Source organism: Paroedura picta, chromosome 6 (genome assembly GCF_049243985.1).
Source record: "Paroedura picta isolate Pp20150507F chromosome 6, Ppicta_v3.0, whole genome shotgun sequence".
Lineage (NCBI taxonomy): Eukaryota > Metazoa > Chordata > Lepidosauria > Squamata > Gekkonidae > Paroedura > Paroedura picta.
In genome coordinates, this window is record NC_135374.1 from 31,151,602 (window position 1) to 31,173,518 (window position 21,917).

Below are 21,917 nucleotides of genomic sequence, written 5' to 3' on the forward strand. Positions count from 1 at the left end.
ACTGGGAATGGGCCGCAGTGACCCAGCAGGCCTCAGGTGTCTCAAAGCATTTTCCAATCGTCTTTCCCTTCTCTCCCCATAGCAGACTCCCCATGAGGGAGGTGGGGTAGCGAGCCTCACAGGGAAGCTGGCAACCCTAAGAGGAAGACTGTCTGTGCACAGCAGTCTTGACCTTAGTAAGGTTTTTAATACTGTTTTTTTTATTTGCCAGGCCAAGGTTATTTGCCAGTTACTATTTCAGTTACGATGTGTCTCCAGACATTTACTTGTTCTCTATTTAGTTTCAGGCTGTAAATATTTATTTAGATCTTCCTGCACTTTCCAGACTCACAGGACTGATGCTGGTCTGCCTGTCTGCGCCCCAGAATACAAACAGTTGCTGGTAAGGGCTGGCCATAACCCATAGGCCAGGAGGGACACTCCTGCACCACTCCCTACCAACTGCAGGCAAAAATGGCTCATTTGAAGGCTGGACTCTGAGCCATTGTACGATTTTGAAGTCCCACCTCCAAACCTCCAGGAATATTTCCAACCCAGGGGTAGGCAACCTACAGGTGTGGCCTGGAGAGCTCCTGGAATTACAGCTCACCTGCAGAGTATAAAGATCAGCTCCCCAGGCAGAAAGGGCTACTTTGGAAAGGGTTGTGGTAGAGAAGAAACATTTAAGGCTTCCCACACAGGTTGTTGTTGAATTGAAAGACTTGAGGCCTACTGAACAGGGTTGTTGTGCAGATGAAACAGGAGACAAAGGAGCCAGCTTCCTCTGCAGAATAACGCTGTGCAGTGGCCGCAAATCTGCAGAGAGTTGCAAAGAAGAAAGACACATGGCTTGGCTGTGTCTAACCCCCAGCCAGAGCAGTATTTTAAGTGAGAAGGGGCTTTTCTGTGGCCTCCCTGTCAGGCAACTGTTTGGCAGAAGGGGAAAGTCCCCCCCCCTCAAAAGGAAGGCCCTCAGGCTCCCCTGCGTTGATCTCTGAAGGAAAATGCCTCCCTCCCCTCAGGCAGGGCCTGTCAGAGGCTCCTTCGCAGCAGGCCTGAAGGGGGGGGGGAGCGCACTCACCAGACTCCTGCCAGCTCTGTCAGGGTTCTGAGGCAATTTACAGTTGGACATGGCAGTTAGGACAGCCTTGGGGCGGAAAGGGCTGGCACAGCCTGTCCAAGCCTCTGTTCTCATCCCCCTTGGCAGCTCTACTGACCTCTTCTCCCTTTGGTGGTCAGGAGCAGACTGGCAGCCAGACTGGGCTGGGTGAATGGAATTTTGGTTTGTCCTGGTGAGGGGCCAATAGGAAGGCACTTTGCGCGCCTCTCCATTGGCTGCTTGGCCCTGGATGGACACTCGGAGGGCCCAATCAGGAGCCGCTTTGTGGCTCCTGATTGGGCCCTCTGAGTTTTTATCCTGGACAGGGCCCACCCTAACTCCTCCCCAGGTGGCCTTACTCTTTTATTTAATAGGACCCTGTCCTATTTAAAGATATGTATAATAGGGGAAGACCCTTATAAAGCATTGGTTGGAATACTTTCTGAAACGACATTATTATGCACTGTCCTTTAACGGGATTATGTGTAAAGACTTTGCTCTGGAAGTTACTTTCTAATGCATGAAAACACATTTTTAAATACAGTTTTTAGCTCCCGGCGCAATTCTCAATATTTGACATTGGAATCCTGAATTTTGGAATCCTAAATACCCTTGTTACACATATCTGGGGTGTTTTTAATTTAGTTGTACTAAATGGTATTATTCTGATTGAATACTGTTTTTGTTAAGTATTCTAAGTGTTCTAGATTTACCAGCAGTACTTTCAAATAAAAAGGTAAAGGTAAAGGTATCCCCTGTGCAAGCACCGAGTCATGTCTGACCCTTGGGGTGATGCCCTCTAGCGTTTTCATGGCAGACTCAATACGGGGTGGTTTGCCAGTGCCTTCCCCAGTCATTACCGTTTACCCCCCAGCAAGCTGGGTACTCACTTTACCGACCTCGGAAGGATGGAAGGTTGAGTCAACCTTGAGCTGGCTGCTGGGATTGAACTCCCAGCCTCATGGGCAAAGCTTTCAGACGGCTGCCTTACCACTCTGCGCCACAAGAGGCTCTTGCACTTTCAAATACAGGGTGTCAAAATTTTCAGCTATCGTTCAGCCAAATTCTTGCATTTGAAACTACGTGCTTGCCAATTTGGCACTCTGTAAATCTATTAACCCGCTTTCTTGTCTTTCCCTGTTCTTCCTTTAGTTCCTTGTAATTACAAGAGTAGGGCTTTTGAAGTAGGGTATTTAGCAAAAAATAAGGAAAGAAAAAACATTGCAAAAATAATAGGTACATAAGACTGAGTGGCAATGTATGCTCTATACCAAGGGATACAAGTCATGTGAGTGCCTTGGGAAGAAGACTTCTAGTTTTCCAGACTCTTCTAATCAACTGTCCTTATGGCTTTCAAGATTTCTGTATGCCTGCAGGGATGGAAAATGTAGACTGCTAATTTTCCATGCTTTTTCAGTTTAATTTTTGTGTGGCTTACTTTAATTTCCTATACAGTTAATTAAAGGAGCCTTGATTAGTATAGTCCAGTGGTCAGACCTGAGGGTTTATAGCTCTGGCTTCAAAATATAGGGTCCTCTAAAAAGTCATAGCTTTTTAATGCATTTTTGAGCATTTTTGTTTTAATTTCCTTCCATGCAAATATCAGTCTTTTCCAATTCCTTTTACTTTGATTTTTAAATGTTTACATTTGTGCAAAAATATTGCTAATGATGATTTGGTTTTGTACCCATTAACTGACAGACTCCTTATCTTGAAAGATGTAGTCTCGGCAGGTTTGATCAAAAGATGCCCTCCTATTAATGAACAGAAGGGGTTCTTTCAGTGAATGACAGCAGACTCTTAAGTTGGTAGAAAAGCACCTTTGGATCCAATTTGTTGGGCATGATCCAATCAAAGAAACACTTCTAAGTTATAACTGCTTAACTTTGGCAGAATTGTGCCCTGTATTGTTATGGCATTATTTTACTTCTTTCCCTTCCTGAGAACAGGAAATAGAAACATTTCTAGATGCTGAGACTTACTAAAATTACCATTGCTCATTACTGATGAAACAGTGAAAGGAGAAATCACTTTGGAACTCTCATCAAAAACAGTCAGGTGAAAAATAACAATCTGGGAAGAGATGAAAAATAGCAGAAAGCAAATGGCAGATTATTTCCCTCATTTAATGCATATGTTCTGGTCATCAACAGAATAATATCCCAATAGAGAAGTCATATTGTTGTGGTTTCTGTTGCACTGAATAAGCACACCCTGCAGCTGCTCCTTCAACTTGGGCCATACAGCCATGCAGAAACCCGCAGAAATATTAACTAAAGTCAGAAAAAATGCCTGCAGGACAGTGCAGCTTGTACAGCGGCAAATTACTCATTTAAAAGCACCAGTAATTTCCCCATTTCAGGTGAAGAATGGTTTTTGGTGGAGGAGAGTAGTTAATGTGAGGAAGTACAGAGGTAGCACGACAACAAGAGGGATTAACTGCTTTCTAAAAGTACTTCTTACTATAAGTGTCCAAAAAACATGTGGGGCTGGAAAAAACACCTTATCATTTTTCCTTTGCACTTTGTCAGGGGATGCAAACATTCCTGTTAAAGCAAGGAACAGTTGAATCTGCTTGCCTCTTCTGCTTGCTCAATGGAAGCGATGGCCAAAACGTTGCCTTTCAATGTGATTAAGCTGGAGTTCTGCTCAAACTGACTTCAGCATGTATTTCAGGAACAGTCTATAGGTTGTACCTTGTGTTGACAGATGCTGTTACCATCTGTTGAATTAGTGACACCATAACCACATCTATTAGTATCACTACTTGGTAACTAACGTTAAAATAACATGCAAATAGAGTAATTCTAGATAGGCAGTGTCAATAATGTTGCTATGTATAGTGAGGACACGGTGTTATTCGTATGTAAATAAACATCCTGTAAACAGTACATAGTATAGTCTAAAAGGAACACAGTCACAACTGTAAACCTTGTTTCTAGTATGACAAAACTTGGAGAGACACTGATCAATCTTTTAATTTTTGAAGATAAAGCACCTTCTGGCTTTAATTTTTAACATTGAACTTCCAATCACTGACATGGTTGTTTTATGGGAAGCGGCCATCTACGATGCTCCTGTGTCTGCTGCTCTTTTTCCTGCCATGAATTAGGCTAGTTAATCATTGCATTGAGGAAATTGGGGGTGGGGCTCACAGAGCTGATCACTCCCAGGGAATTTATTTATTTATTAGATTTCTATACCGCCACCTCTCAGAAGACTTGTGGTGGTGTACAAAAATCATAAACCCCATAAGTGTTGGCAGCCACTTGTAGACATTAATCGCAGTGTGGATCACTATGTGCAGTTATCTGTATTACTCGTATGCATATACTGGTAAACATAACTTTTCAGTGGGTGTTCTGGTAAAGCTAAAAGAATGTAGTCAGTCATAATTATTTCAAATTCCCACTTTTTAAAATGCCCAATGGGAAACTGGTTCATCTGTCTGTAACACTCAGTTGTAGTTTTGCTCTTGTCAAATTATACCTGATTTCTATTTTAAAATATCTAAAATCTGAAGAGACCAAGTGTCTGTTGTATAGCATTTATCCCTAAATATAGCATAAATATAGCATATTTTTCTGAATAAATGTAAAATAGATAAATCAGCCTGGTGATTCAGTAAGGAGTGTGATCTGGCATTTTCATATCAAGTAATCCTTGTTGGATGTTCATTCCTTTTTCTAAGTCATAAATTTTGTTGTTGTTGCAAGGAATGTTGTTATGAGCCCTGTCTGGACAAATCCTTATAACCAGAATTCAACAATAAATGAACAATTATTTGAATGCCTGTGTTACATGGGGTGTGCATGATATCAGATATTTAACTGCAGTGATCTTTGCTCACATGCAGAGGACTGAACTGGCTGAAAACATGGAAATTGGTAAGAAAGTTTCAGTTATATAAAGTAGCTATGTAGATATCAAATAGCTTCATTACCAAGCCTTGAAGCATTTGGCTCCAAACTGCTGCCTCAAATTGAATAATATTGTGTTTAGGCACAGACATAGCTCTACTAGTTATGTTCCACTCTTTCTTTAATTTAGTGCAGTTTATTGATGGTGGGCTGGGGAGAGGATAGAGAGGAGAAAAGATTGAAGATTTTATGGGAAAGGATCAGAAGTTCTTTTATATTGCCAGATTCTGTGAAAGAATCTAGTCAGAAGTCTGGCAATGAAAGGGGAGTAGGCTATCATCACTTTGGCTGATTTTGTTTATGGTTTGACCATGTTGAGATCTTCTTGAGATTTCATTGTTACTCTATTGTTACTGTATTGTTCAATTCAGAGCCAGTTTGGTGTAGTGGTTAGGAGTGCGGACTTCTAATCTGGCATGCCAGGTTCGATTCTGTGCTCCCCCACATGCAACTAGCTGGGTGACCTTGGGCTCACCACAGCACTGATAAAACTGTTCTGACCGAGCAGTGATATCAGCGCTCTCTCAGCCTCACCCACCTCACAGGGTGTCTGTTGTGGGGAGAGGAATGGGAAGGCGACTGTAAGCCTCTTTGAGCCTCCTTCGGGTAGGGAAAAGCAGCTTATAAGAACCAACTCTTCTTCTTCTTCTTCTTCTTCTTCTTCTTCTTCTTCTTCTTCTTCTTCTTCTTCTTTCTTCTTTCTTCTTCTTCTTCTTCTCTACTTCTGAGGTCAGATTATATTATTGTACAAGCTAGAGCAGTGGGTATATTTTAGCCCATCTGTGGAGACTTATGGATCCGATTAGATTCCTGAATACTCTGTGGGACCTGATGCCTCGGCAACTTGCTAGTAGCGCTGATGGAAAACTGGCATTCCCATCTGGCAGCTGCCATTGACAAAATTACTCAACGCCCTCTCTGCCCTCATCACAGACTTGCTTGGTGGTATATGGCAGAGCTGTGGGCAAGGAAGAGGGAGGTGAGATGGTTGGAGTGAATGTGGAGGAAGACTTCCGATGAAGTGGCAAAAACATCTTATTGTATGCTTATGAAAGTGTATGAGATGTCAGTAAAGGTGGCAAAACAGGAGTTTTATGCCATCTCTATTGTGAGTCTATGCATTCAGTCTATGCTGAAGCAGCTGCATTGGTTACCGGTTCCAGTCCAGATCAGGTTCATGATTTTGGTGTTAACCTTTAAGGCCATCCATGATCTGGGCCCAACATAGTTTTGGAACCTCCTATCTCCTTATGCCCCTATAGGACAATTAGCTCTGTTGGTGTGAATTTTTTTGAGATTCCTGGTCTGAGGGAAGTTTACCTGGCCTCAACCAGGGCCAGGACCTTTTTGGTCCTGGCACCTACATGGTGGAATGAGCTCTGAGGAAAGTTGAGGGCCCCGTGGGAATGCTCCTAGTTCTGCAGGGGCTTCAAAATGGAGCTCTTCTGCCAGATTTTTGGTTGAGGCCAGTGCAATTAAGATCTGGGCTACCTCACTGAACCAGCCAGCTCATCTGGCTACCCCTACTGTTGTCCCCCTGAGACACTGTTAAGAAGCCTGTGATGCTGGAATAGTTTTATTTATGGGGCCCCCAAGGGTGGGTTTTTATTGTTTTTTTTGTTGGGGGGCTTATTGTGGAGTGTTGTTGCTACCCATCATGGGCGACTGTGTGAGAGTGGCGGGCTATAAATAGAATAATAAGTGAATGAATGAATGATGTGCCATAGGGGTCATAGAGGTATTTGGGGGTGTTTATTTTGTTTTAATTAATTAATTAATATGCAGTGTTGTAAGCTGCCTTGAGCTAAGAGGAAAGAAATGGTATAAATATTTTTTAAAAATAAATGCTGACCTTGGAATCTAGTAATTAAATATCAAAGGTCAGCATTTACTGAACCTTGCCATTTTGCAGTATCATAAAGCACCGATATAAGAGCTGTATAAATTGGAGGAAAACTGTTTTGGCTGGAAGAAGGCTTCAAATTTTTCTTAGGAGAGTTTCATGGTACAAGGATTTTGCAAAAAGGAATTTTAAATACTGCTTGCAATTTTAACAAGTTTTCAGATTATCTGAGCCAACTAGTCTATTGATCTTTTTATAATTATCCACTTTATTTTGGCTAGATTAAGCTTCAGTTTATTTACTGTTATCTTTTCAATTTATTCACCCTGATCCCATCCATCACAGCCTCCAGGCACTGGTACAGGTGTAAGACAGCATTTTTGGGCAAGAGGCAGTAGAGCTGGCTGTTATCAGCTTTGTGATGACACTATGCTCAAACTTGTTCTCAGCTTATCCTTTTATAAAGTCTGAAAAGAAAGAAAGACAAATTCAAACCCTGTGGCATTCTATTTTTTTACCAATAACAGTAACCAAAACTTTAGCAGCACCCTTAAAGATATCTGTATTCTTACCATGTCCTTAACTACCAAAATATTTACTGAGGATTCAATTCCATTTGGTAAATGAAAGGATTCCATAATGATTAACGTTGCTAGAAACATTTTCTTCTTTCTGTAAAGCTTAATGTAATCATTATATGTTTTTCTTTAATGTATCTATCCCTATGTGTATCTTTGCAAGTATAAATCTAGCAAAGACAGCTCTAGCTGCTGAAGTCAGATTTAAAATAACTACTAGATACTGTTTGGGGAGCATTGGAACACAGTTAAGAAACATTTATTGCCTTAGTGAAACATCAAAACCAAGACCTAATTTTAATTTATCAGTTATCATTTTCCAGTATTATTTTGCTCGTCCACACAACCACTGCATAGGAATAAAATATGCATTTGGCAATTTTGCAGCAGTGACCTGAAAAGCATTTCTGCATTTTAGCTATTTTCTTTCATGTAAGATAAGATGCCAGTGATACACCATCTTCATAAATAAATTGTCTTAATTTGACTTTATTTAAGAAAATGAGTATCCATATAAAAATGGGGTGGGATAGCTCAGTAGTAGCGCTTCTGCTTGACATCCAGAAGATCCCAGGTTCAGTCCCTCGCATCTCTAGAGTTGGCGGCAGATGATGTGAAAGACCTATAGAACCACTGCTGTTCTGAGCATGCAATACTGACCTTGATAGACTGATGTTCTGATTTAGTATAAAGCAGCTTCACATGCATGTATGTTTTCCTCCAAACGCCTTCTGCAATCTCAAAACCAAAGTCAGTATTCCAACTGAGTTGAAAATTTGGTCTAGTATTACAATTAGATCTAAGAAATATGACCTAGATCGGGGTCTCCAATCTTTTTGAGCCTATCAGCACATTTGGAATTCTGACATGACATGGTGGATGCAGCAACAAAAGGGCTGCCACAAAATGACTGCCGCAGGAGGCGAAACCAGCCACAAAATGATTTAAACCAGCCACAAAATGATTGCCATGTCTTAAGTATACAAATTTGTCCTATGGTGGCAGTTGCTCTCAAAGCAATATTTTTAAAAATCTGCATAGCCAGTGAAGTCCCCAATAATCAGGAAGAAATAGCACTGGGCAAGATAATCTGCCCTTGGTCACTTCCAGTATTTGGCAGGCACCAATAAAGGAGTTAGTGGGTCCCTAAGCACCCATGGGCATCACACATTGAGCATATGTCTCATCTTGAGTTATCAACTGCTCGAAGTCAGTACATTTCCTTAGATTTGAACCATTAAAATTTTTAGTAGAGAACTTTTCAATTGCAAATGTTCAAAAATTGTTATCTGACCATTGCTTATTTTGGAGACCGACTTGAATGCTACTGCATTATTGTTAACTATTAAATGTAAAGGTAAAGGTATCCCCTGTGCAAGCACCGGGTCATGTCTGACCCTTGGGGTGACGCCCTCTAGCGTTAACTATTAAACTTCTATAAATATCTAGTCATGGCATTTGGTAAGGGCCCTTTACCTGAATCCCTGAAGCCTATCCAATTCCCATATGACTGATTTAATAGGATAAATACAACCTCATATTTTTGATTATATAAATGGCAACTATGTAGAAATATTTTTTATTAAAAATGATATCAGAATTCTATACCTTTTCCTCTCTAATTTCTTAAGCCATAAAGAGGGTTTTTAATGACATTTTAACATGCTTACTCACTGTAATCTCTGAAGGATCAGTATTACCTAAAATCTACTTTTATATGTTAATTTTGCAGCATCATGATGTATGTGAATATTTGGTATTCCCAGACATCCTGTATTCCACCCATTTTGTACAACAGACCACTTTATCCTAGATTTCTTTTTCTCCCATATGAAATTATTAATCACATTTTGCTAGCCTTGTAAATTGTTAGCAGATTTTACAATTGGAAGATTAGTTAATATATAACTTGCTCATCATCTTGTTAATAGTTATATGACTAATTAATGTCTGCAAAGAAACCCTGTGGTATTCTACTATTGAAGTCCCATGGAAAAACTAACAACACCCCCAAGCTTATCCCCTGGGATTTATTTCTAGGATAGGAGTAAAACCACTGAAAGATTATACCCTACATTCTTGAAAAATATATCAAAAGAATATTGTGATTGACAGTTTCAAATGTGCTGATAGATCAATGAGAATTAATACTTATCCTTCCATGCTCCCATTATCAGTCATCAACTACCACAACCATAGCTTTTTTGTTCTTCAGAACTAGTATACATAGTATTCAATGGCTCTTTATTTCTTGCATCTTGTACTGTACTGGCTGTTATCCAAGCAAAAAGGATACAGTAGTCCACTGTCTTCAACTCATTTGGTTTCTCCCTAGCTGCTTTCTTCTGTATTCCAGAGGCTGCAGTGATGGAATCCTTGAGGTTCAAAATCCCTACCTGTTCTATATTTACATGCTGATGACCGAAGAACATACTGGTCAGTCTTGTATGAGTTCATTAAAAAAAACACTAAGCTAATAACATGTAGGAGAGAGAGCATCACAAAGATATGATAGAAAAGAGGAGAAGTACAGGACAGTAACCCTGTGACACATACATTTGAAGCAGAAGAGCCCAATGGATTATATAAGAAATGGCAGTCATTGAACTTGCATCTCTTATCTATATAGCAAGGTCAGCCAAATGTTAGGATTCTTAAATTCAGTGACTGGAGCTGTAAATGGGCAAGACTGATCTTTCTATAAACCAGAAAAGGCCCCAGATTTACACAAAAAATTGAAATTTAAAACAAAACAAAAATTGGGGCGGGGGTATAAAACCGAAACATAATAAAACGAACTTTGCAGTTTTAAACAATATATTCCCACAGTGGCCCATTATGCACGGCCACCAAAACGGCGATTTCAGGCCACATAGAAAATGCGGAGGGGGAAGAAGCGAAGCAAACCACTTATGCACGGGAATCTATAATTCATGTATAATTCATCGTTCAACCAGTGAACATTCCATAATATCTAGCCATTTAGACACAACATCTGAATGCCTTTTTCATTGAGAAACTCGAGATAAAGAAAGTTTGTAGATCAGGTGGGAGATTCTGGGAGATCTTCAGTTTCCTCTTGGAGGCTGGCAAACCCAAGGCCTGACAGCAACCACTCGGTGACTTGATACTACCTGATTTTCGTGACTCATCTAGGTCTGGCTGCATGCTGCTGACTATGAAAGTCACCCCCAAATCTTCAGGATTTTCCCAATCTGGAGCTGACAACACAAAAGTGAACTGATCTCTGGAGTTAGAAGATATTTTGTGATTCCAGGAGATCTCTAGGCCCCACCTGGAAACTGGCAACCCTAGAAGTAGAGAATGAAGCAGGAAGAAGGGTGAGGTTATTAGGGCTTTCTGGGAAGGAAAAGAGGAAATAGTACAGGGGGGTCTATGCTTCTTTTAAATCCTTGTGTGTTTCCACTAAAGATCTAAACATACTGTACTACTTTTTATTGGGAAAAAAAACATTTTCTTTTCTCCCTGGGAGAAGCGAATTTCCCTTGGAGAAGAGAATTTCCAAGGGACCAAGCCCTATGAAGATAGGTTGAGGGACTTGGGAATGTTCAGCCTGGAGAAAAGGAGATTGAGAGGGGACATGATAGCCCTCTTTAAGTATTTGAAAGGTTGTCACTTGGAGGAGGGCAGGATGCTGTTTCTGTTGGCTGCAGAGGAGAGGACACGCAGTAATGGGTTTAAACTTCAAGTACAACGATATAGGCTAGATATCAGGAAAAAAAATTCACAGTCAGAGTAGTTCAGCAGTGGAATAGGCTGCCTAAGGAGGTGGTGAACTCCCCCTCACTGGCAGTCTTCAAGCAAAGGTTGGATACACACTTTTCTTGGATGCTTTAGGATGCTTAGGGCTGATCCTGCGTAGAGCAGGGGGTTGGACTAGATGGCCTGTATGGCCCCTTCCAACTCTATGATTCTAGGATTCTAGGATTCTATATTAAATTTTATGGTGTTACTATAAAAAGAAATATTAGGTACCTGGTTGGGGCCAGTCTTAAGCCGAGTATTAGAAAGAATGAGCAATCAGTGGCATAGAGGAAAGCAGATGGTAGCTATCACTCTGTGCAGTTGCTCCCTTGTTTTGGGATCAGCTTGGGTGAAAAACTCAGCCGTTATTTTGCTTGTGTTTTGTGTTTGGAGTTCAGGCTCAAGGAAATCATAGTTGTGATCTGTAAATAAAGTTTGGATTACCAAGGGTATCTGAGGCTACTAACCTGCCCTGCTGTTAGGATTAAATGGCTGGCAGACATTTCACTGGTCAGTTTTGCTTCCCCTTACTTCCATACCCAGTATTTAATATATGTGTTTTGGTGTGTGTTGACTAAGCAGATAGGTTCTTTTTATGCTTGCCTTTCTGTAATGGTTCCTTGATGAAAACTGTATGGATATACTCTCTCAACCTATTTGTCCTTTTTACCAGTCAAAAACACAGAGCGATGCTTTCCTGTTTTGTTTTCTTGCATAAAATACGGTAATAATTGGAGCTGATACAATTTATATTATTAAAAATACAATCTCTAATTGTATTACAAGGCTTCAGTAGGGAAGAGGGCTTGTAATGTAAAGCTTCAGAGGTAAAGAAAATCTTTCTTTATCTCGAGTTTCTCAATGAAAAAGGCATTCAGATGTTGTGTCTAAATGGCTAGATATTATGGAATGTTCACTGGTTGAAGGATGAATTATAGATTCCTGATCTGTGTTTCATATATCTGACAAAATGTGTTTCTAAATTCAGATTATACAGACAAGGCAGTGACTAGACTCATCCCATCCCGTGTCAGAAATTTATCTCAAAGAACACTTTGGTCCTAAACTAAAAACCATACCATATATTTAAAAACAGTTGTAATTTGAGTCACTACAAATACCTGTGGATTTATATTCTAGTCAAACACAAGTTTCAAGATAGAAATTTTAAATTTGTTTTTAAAAGCTTGATTTATATGTTACTGATCTTTATTACTGAACCCAAGTAGATCTGATGGTACCTGGGTTTTAGCCACAGTGACCATTTACACACTAGGAACTTCACTGCCCCAGCTGGAGCACAAATCGGGGGCGGGTGAGGTGCACCAGACTAAATGCTTCCCCATGTAAGTGCAAGAAGAGGTGGGGCAACCTGCCACGACTAAAACTCTAGCCTGTAGTCTGCTTAAACGGTCTGTGTGACACATAGTGTCAAAATATATGGGACATTGGCCTGATCCAACATGGCTTTTTTATGTTCTAATGTTTTTAAGCATCTGCTGTCCTTAATGTTCAGTGCTGCCTTCACTTTCTTTAACATCTGGAAATAGACATTTCTTTAACAACTAGAAATGTGGAGTTTTAATTATTGTTAATAAAGAGAACAATTCTGAGACTAAGCACACTTTGACCAAATGCCAATTTCATTATTGTACTTAAGATTTTTTTTAAAAGCTATCCAGCTCTGAAAACAAGAAATAATTTTTGACATCTTAGTTTTATCTCTTTTATTGATGATAAAATAGAACTCTGACAGGCCAGTAGGTTGAAGCCAGAATTTAAATATTTATTATTTATAGTAGGTGCCCACAAAAGAAGTTGTTTCATATACACTTAAAAGAGAAACACAATATAAAAGAGAAAAATGTGAAATATGATTATAGAGTTTGCTTTCACAGTGCCTGTCACAAATCTACAGAAACAAACAAAAATGACATTTAAATTGTATCCTTCAAATTATGAACATAGCTTAGTGTAGTGAACATAGCCAGCTTTGTATAGTGGTTAAGAGTGGCAGCTTCTAATCTGGAGAGCCAGGTTTAATTCCCCATTTCTCCTCCACGTGCAGCCAGCTGGGTGATCTTGAACTAGTCACAGTGCTGTTAGAGCTGTTCTCACAAAACAGTTAGGTCAGAGCTCTCTCAGCATCACTTACCACCCAAGTTGTCTGCTTTGGGAAGAGGAGGGAAGGTGGTAAGCTGTTTTGGAATTCCTTCAGGTAGTGAAAAGCAGGTTATAAAAAACAACTCTTGATTTGTTTTCCGGTCTTGGTTTTTCTAATCTGTCAAGAGGAGATTATTGAAAGGATCTTATATTTTAAGTAACCACTTGCCAAGAACTCATGTCTGCAGTAGAATTGTACAAAGTATTTTGGAATTAATACCTTGTATACACAGTATTATAGAATGACATATAATATTTCTGTTCCGGAAACTTGTAATCTAAAATACTCAATAGTGTTGAGAAAGAGGTCTACCACTTGCCCTCTAGATCAGGGGTAGTCAACCTGTGGTCCTCCAGATGTCCATGGACTACAATACCCATGAGCCCCTGCCAGGTTGACTACCCCTGATCTAGAGGGCAAGTGGTAGACCTCTAGATCCCTTTCTCAACACTATTGAGTATTTTAGATTACAAGTTTCCGGAACAGAAATGTTATATGCCAGTGTTTGCTGGCAGGGACTCATGGGAATTGTAGTCCATGGACATCTGGAGGATTACAGGTTGACTAGCCTTGCTCTAGATCCCTGCCCATCTTAGCTCCTAAAATGGGGTGTCCAGTGGATAGGATGTCATCTCAGGGATATTATTAACTTCTCCCTGTCTACTGGGGAGTTCTCTGAGCTGTGGCTGGGAAGTAGGAAGGTGGATCAGGAATTGTGCTTACCCGTCCTGGCCAGGATGCAGCTTATGACCATGCCTGAGGCCAGGAATCTGGGAGTGACCATAGATGTCTCACTGACTTTGGAGGCATAAGTCAAGACGGCAGCTAGCCAGGTGTTTTTCCACCTTCGCCAGGCACGGCTACTAGCACCCTACCTGTTCTCTGAAAACCTGGCCATAATGATTCATGCAACAGCCACCTCCAGAAGAGATTTCTGTAACTTGCTCTACGAGGACCTGCCCTTGTCCTTCATCCAGAAATTGCAGCTGGTTCAAAATGCAGCTGCTAGGGTCCTCACAGGAACACCTTGGAGGGCCTACATCCAGCTCGTGCTGAGGTAGCTGCATTGGTTGCTGGTTACTGCCCAGATCCATTTCAGGATTCTGGTTTTGACCGTTAAATCCCTCCATGGTTTGGGACCCACATATCTGAGTTGACCTATGCTCCCCCACATTATTATTATTATTATTATTATTATCATCATCATCATCATCATCATCATCATCATCATCATCATCATCATCATCATCATCAATTCAATTTCTTACCTGCCACTCCCAGGTGGCTCATGTTGGGTTACAAAAGTCTATATAAAACCCCAGTAAAAAACTTCCCCTTAAAACCACAGACATATTTTTACAGACAAGTCAAATAAATGAAATAAGATACGGCGGAAACCCAGTTCAAGCCCAACTCAAACCCATTCCCCCAATACAATTCCCATGAGCCCTTGCCAGAATTGTAGTCCATGAACATCTGGAGGACCACAGGTTGACTATCCCTGTCCTAGAGGGAGGAAAGAAAGGGGGCAGATGGAACCCATGGCCATGATGGTTGCTTGGAGCAGCAGTCGCCAAATAGAAGGAGGAGCTCTAGCTGTGGTGGTTGCTTGTTTGCCTTAGCAGATGGGTGAGAACCCCTGGTGATTGGTACCATTTGCTTTCCTGACCTCTCTGTCATAGCCATACTTTTGCAAATGAAGGCTAAAGCTAGGAAAACGTTATCTGTTGCATCAGCGCAATATTCTAGATCCTGATAGTATTAGAGATGCGAGTCCCCAGGTGGGATATGGGATCTACTGAAATTATAGTTCATCTCCAAACTAAAAAGATCAGCACCCCTGACAAAATGGCTGCTTTGGTGGGTGGACTCTGATTATACTCCAATGAGATCCCTCCCCACCCCAAATCCCACCCATTCCCAGCTCCACCCCCAAAGTCTCCATTTATTTCCCAACTCAGAGCTGACAACGCTACGAAACTATATCTGTGCTTTGTGTGTGTGTGTGTGTGTGTGTGTGTGTGTACGTACGGCTGGGTGGGTATATATTTCCTTGGAAGTGTATTATTAAATACTGGTCAATTTAAAAACTGTTTATGATTATGCCCATAGAAAGAAGCAGGATAAGCAGCATTATTGTATGTTGGTGGAATGTATTACTCTGAATGATGGATGTTATTTCTGGGAGTATCTATTTAGGCTGGAAGGACAGCTTTTTTTTTTTTTACTGAATGCTTCATGGAGGAATGTGCTAGATAAGCAAGGCTCTCTCTCTCCCTAAACAAGGATGCCATTGTTTCTATGCTGCACTAGTCCCCCAAATAGGTGCCTTGCTTATTTGGTGTACCTGAAGAAGTTTTATAGTGCTGCACATGCAGTGCTTGTTGTCACCATGAAAGTATCAGAACTAGGTTGCAAGGAAGGCTCATCCAGGAGTTGTACTCCTAGCTGCAGTTTGTAAAGAGAGACAGTAATTCTTATTCAGCATAATTAAGTCCAATATTGACTGTAAACTGTTACTTACCCTTAACTTCTTTGCGTATGGTGTAGGAAAGGGATTAAGCCGGCAGACAGAAACACTAATTACAGTCTCCTTTACATTAAAGGTATGATCAGGAAGGTCTGTATTCATAAATAAAACATATTATGGGATGAGAGGCTGAGAAATATGTAAATGTAATGCAGGGGAAAAGACCAAAGGTAAAAAAAAAAAAGGTGGAATGATGTTAGTGGAAGCAAAATGGCACTCTGGCTAATTACCATGAAAAGCATGATAAATCATGGACATGTATCCTTGACTTCTGACTGATAGAGCCTGCTGAGTGCAGTCTCTCATGCATAGCTGCCTCTCCACCTAATTTAAACCAGCATCACTATCATTGGAGAAAATAGAGCACAAGGAGGGTGGGGGGTGGGAAGAGCACAAAAATATCCTTAGGGTTTTTTTTATGTTATACCTCTTCCTTCCAGACATACATAATAATCAGTATGAAGTAATCTCTTGTTTTTTGTGCACTCAGAGAAGAAAATGCTGGTGCTTTATGCAGGCAGCAAACAAAAGGACTTCACGGTTGATCTTTTGATTAGGTTTATTCATTTGTTAGTCTTGAGCTGAAACAGGAAGCAGATTTGATTTGAGCTGAAACAGGAAGCAGAAATTATATTTAGCTGTGGTCATCCCATCTCAGAAAGGACATGTTTTAGAACTGGAAAAGAGTTTGGGGGTTTTCAGGTTAGAAAAAAGGAAACATGAAAGCTGGACACTGAATTTCAGCTAAATAATTTACTCCATAGTTAAGATGATAATGATATTTAATCAGGCTTTGAGGACCCCTGGATGTCAGCTGGCCACACCCTCTGAAGTCATGTGCCACCGGAAGTGATATCGCTCAGACACTTTCACTGCATGTGACATCTACAGACCACTCCCACATCGAAGGAAGTAGTGTTACCAGGCCTCTTTCTGTGTCACCAGAATTGACATATCTATTAGACCCACCCCATCCCCACCTGCATTTGACATTAACACATTGCTAGAGATGCTAGAGATACATATGGCATCATCAGTGTGTAGGGAACTGTACAGGCAGTATACTGGCACATCAGTAATAGTATCCTCAGTGGTTGAATCTGAGAGACCTTTATATTATAATACTTCATTTGACTGCGTAGTTTGCAAGTTTTTCATTTACCATGAGCAAGACACATTTTGTTCCTACTTCCCATTCATTAACCAAAGTTCAGTGCTATTAACATGTGCAGGGAGGTCTAATTATTATTACATCAGTTACTGGATAGGCACAGAGGTATAGTTGTCTGTTCCTTATGTACTAGATTAGAGCAGAAAATATAGATTATACCATTGTTTGTCAAATAGAACAGAAACCAATCCCTTTAACTGCTAATGTATCTAAATCATCCTTATCCATGGTTCCTCTATATATTTGTGAATATACCCCATCCCATCTTGTAGCTTTCTATATAGCCATACCAGTTGTGTAATTCTTAATTCTGAGATAATTAAAAAATAAATGTTCATTTACTATTTTAATTTTTTACATGAAACGTTATTGAAGAAGATCGAAGACACATATTAAATGGACAAATATGAAATGCGAGTTATTTAACATTGTAGGAAACTTATTTAATATGTTACATGATTTCCTGCATGAGAGGGAGAAGAAATGCTGTCATTAATTATACTAATGCAGACATTGTGTACTTTCCTTTTAAAAAGTAATTATTTAACATTCCCCAAGAACATCTATCCAAACCAAGGAGAATTAGTTCAATTACTCTCGAATACTAAGAACCAAGTATATTTTCCTTCTGATGGTAATACCAAAATCAAAATCTGAATGTTCCGTGCATATAATAACACTTTTTCTGTTTTATTATCTAATACCTTATATTGTTTAGTATGCAGAGGGAGAAATTATTAAGAAAATCCTGAACAAGAATTATGTTACACCCATAATCATAAAATGTTTCACCCCAGTCCCATGTGGTACATTTTGTACAGTTGCAAATTATGTTTTTGAGAACATTTATCAGATTCATGAAGAGTAGTGTTCTGTGTATTCTCAGGAACCAGTATGTAGTTACTGGGAAATACCAGTAGGAGAATGCTTTGGTCTCTGTGCCTCTTCTTTTTGGGCCTCTTAGGAACAGAGAAAAAAATTCGGGGCTAGATGGACAATTGCTATTCTCTGATAGGTTTTGTGTAGAGAAAGACTTAAAAGATTTCCTCCCTGCCCTCATATGAAGTAGTCCAATCCAAAGAATATTGTGCAATCCAAAATCCCATATGAAGTAGTCCAGTCCAAAGTCTAGAGAAAGGTCAACCAGTTGAAATATCGGATGAGGCCCTCCTGTTCATACACCATAGATTCCACTAGGAGTGCCCAAGCTCTTGGGAGCCAGACCAGATCTGAAAGTACTTGGGAGTGTATAATATGATTTCTAGGTTTACAGATATTGCCAAATAATACGTAGAGGTGAAACAACAAATACACAAGATGGCAGAATGTTAGAACAGGCCTTATGTTTTCTGTTTATCAAAGAGAAGTCATGTTTTTACAGTGTTTCTTTACTAGATTCCGAATTGAAACTGTTCCACCCAACCTAGGTCTACTATGTAAACCTTTCCTGCTTTTGTAGACGCAGAATGTACTGAGATGCGTGCCTCAGCTGCATGTAGAAAAGTTAAGACTTCAGTTTTTGAAGATGCTCAGAGTATGAGTGGAACTGTTCACCAGACTAAGGTACAAATGCATGCACATTGCAAGCTAACTATAAATACAAGCCATGATGGCTGAATTTACTTCATTACATGGATGTTATATGTAGTAGTAAAGGGAGACTATTTCAAAACAAGCATCATTGTTTCTCATTTTGTGTTTATATAAATGGAAAATAACAAGGAAATTTAAATTGTCCAATATAACATCTTGCTTGGTTACCACAGTTAATTAAGAAATATTAAGAAACACCATTTTGTTGCTTTTCTTAATATATTTTGAATTTTATGCATGTCTTTGTTTATACAAAAACTTAAGAAGAGCCTGAATTGGACCAACAGTCCATCTAGTCCAGAGTCCAGTCTCACACAGTTCCTTTGGAGGGATAACAACAGGGCATGGAAGCTGAGGCCTTCTCCTGATGTTGCCTCCAGGCTCATGGATTCAGAGGCTTGGTGCCTCTGAATGTGGAGGTTTCCCTCAGTCACCATGGTTAGTAGCCAGTGGTAGACTTAATTTCCACTAATCTATCTAATCCCCTTTTAAAGTTGCTTATTCCTTTGCCCATTACTACATCTATTGGCAGTGAATTTAACATTTTAATCATTCTCTATGTAAAGTTTCCGTTCGCCTGTTCTGAACTTACTGCTCATCACCTTCATTGTATGCCCTCTAGTTTTAGTATTTTTGGAGAGGGAGAAAAAATTATCTTTATCAGCTCTCTTCACTTCATGTATAATTTTATAAACTTCTATATCACGTGTCTCTCTGTTCCTCCTCTATTAAGTGCTTTTCTAAACTGAAAAGTATCAGGCTCTTCACGCTTTCCCACAATTAATCATCTTAAAATTATTGTTTAAGATGTCATCAATAAAACCATAGCTGTCCTAGATGTATTATTTCAATGCAATTTGTGTCTGTGAGCAAAAAAAAAATAAAAAAATAAAGCACCCTGTAAACTCTAGTCAAATTTCTTACTGATAGTCTGCATAAAATGGCATATGCTATAACATTAGTGTTTGTAGCCAATTTAAACTGCCTCAGGGCTTGACTCATAGACAGTGGAACAAAACTAAACTGGATGGTAAATATATTGAGAGTTATATACAGCAGTCACTTGCATGTTTACACCATTACTATAGATATCCCCAGATCAGAAAGTAGCTTAACTGAATCCATATTTTAAAGTGTATGAATAATCCTTACTGCTTCAGCAAGTGCTGCAGTTTATATGCTATGTTAAATATTTTGCTACTGTCAAGAGTGTCAGGTTAGGGAGCCAAATTCTAATTCCAACTATGTTTCTCCTCCATGATTTCTAAATTATTATGTTTGATGATGTAGGCATATCTCCTCCAAGGGCATAGAACTGGGCTGTGGTGTTTTACTGCTGATGTTTTGGAGAAATGGTACTTTTAAATACTGCAATATAATTCTCAGTAACTTTGCTTTGCATAAATATTTTCCTGTATGTATATCTCAGTATGTATTAGTAAGAAAGAACAGACTTTGTAGTGCACTCTGTTGCCCTTTTATTCAAATATGTAGCTAATTTTTAACTTGAAGTTTTTCTGTTACAACCTAGGAACAATAGAAGACTTCTTCTATAGTACATGGTGCTCTTGTAAAAGTATATTAATTGTTACATACATTAACTGATTATTTGTAAATAATTCTTCTTATATATTTGCAAGATTATAGAGTTCAACCGATAGAAACAGTTTGATGCCTGCAATCAAAGCAATTACTAATTATTTCAGATCACCTCTACCTATGATTTCAGGTCTCTCCCTCCCCCTTGCCACATCGCTTGTCATCAATTCTTCATTATACAGTTAACAGAAGAATGAATAGCTGACAGGAATTCTTTGTCATGGGTGTAGATCCACTAAATGTTTAGCCATCAGCTTCCTACCTTGCTTCCTTCTTCTCAGCTTTGCATGACTTCTTCTCTCTGTAGGTCATTTTTCTAAGCCTACTTTTTCCTTGGCTTATATTCACTTAAATGTTACTGCCACAATTGTTTCATCCAGGGTCCAACTTTTTGAAGTCTGTTTGATCTGCTTACCTAATATTGCTCTCTCCCATATAGCTTCTTCATCTTTTGTTAACAACTTTGCCTTATTTCCCTTCATCTGGTAACAGCTTCCTCAGTCTGTGCTTGTTTCTCAGTCTGTTACCTCCTCTGCACCTGGCCTTCAGGTTCTTTGCTTTCTGGCCTGTCTCTCCAGCATTCAGCTTGTCATAATTCCTTCTTGGTCTCCAGCCACTGGCATGAGGTTTAAATCCCAGGCAAATGCACAATGTTCCCTTCCCTCACAGAAATTGAACCATTACATATGAACTGCTGAATGTTCTGAGCCAGCTCACATGCTTATTCAATTATCGTTAGAAGCCACAAGTACAAAGTAATATACATTCTTTTTTGTATATGCCTTTGTATCAGACTTAATGTAAATTTTGAAGCATAATTAGATTATATAATTAAAATACTATAATTAGAATACCATTCCACTCTGGGGAATGGTAGAGGACAGGAAGGCCTGGAGGATCATTGTCCATGGGGTCGCGATGGGTTGGACGCGACCTCACACCTAACAGCAACAATAACAAAACAGTTTTTTTATATGCTGCTTTTCTCTACCAGGAGTCTCAAAGCAGCTTACAATCTCCTTCCCTTTCCTCTCCCCACAACAGACGCCCAGTAAGGTAGGTGTGGCTGAGAGAGTCCTGATATTACTGCTTGATCAGTGCTGTGGTGAGCCCAAGGTCACCCAGCTGACTGCATGTAGGGAGCGGGAAATCAAACCCGGCTCACCATATTAGAAGCCACTGCTCTTAACCACTACACCACTCTGGATCCAATAAATAACTCCTTGTGCTTAGTAGCAAAGACTAACCTCTGCCAAATGTCACCTTTTAAAAATTGCCTGAGTCCCAAATCTTAACAAGAGGCAATTGTACAATCATTGGTGAGGTGGAGGGGGCAAGAACAGTCTGATTTCCTTTCCCTTTTCATGTTTAAGGGTCACTGCTATCAACAGTAATGTACCTTCTGGAACTTTTTCAGCCCTCTTCTGGATGTTTTTAAAGATCCTCCCCATTTTTGGTTAATTTGGAAGGTCATATTTTATGTCTGTGGAGTCTGCTGTCCAGGTGCACCTTAGAGATGAACAAAGTTTTGGGACTATAAGCCTTTGAAGACCCCTTTGCCAGATACAGATCAATCCTCTAAATTGACACCCCCCTACCTTGTCTGTGGATGATCCTTTTTGTGCATTTTTCATAATCTGTAAGGGGGTCAGCCAGTTTATTTACAGTAGTCAAAA

At 39.8% G+C, this 21,917-nt stretch overlaps 1 protein-coding gene across 21 annotated transcripts in view; it reads left to right on the forward strand.

Moving 5' to 3' along the window:
- The window catches only part of ZBTB20 (zinc finger and BTB domain containing 20), a 643,318-nt gene that overhangs the window by 120,299 nt on the left and 501,102 nt on the right, over nt 1-21,917 (forward strand). For 13 of the 21 annotated variants that reach the window (XM_077341935.1, XM_077341943.1, XM_077341936.1 and 10 more), the window contains one exon: nt 18,509-18,612. The exons of the other annotated variants lie outside the window; for them this stretch is intronic. The gene's annotated coding sequence lies outside the window, so the exon portion shown is untranslated. The remainder of the gene's footprint in view (nt 1-18,508; nt 18,613-21,917) is intronic. 21 annotated transcript variants of the gene reach the window in all.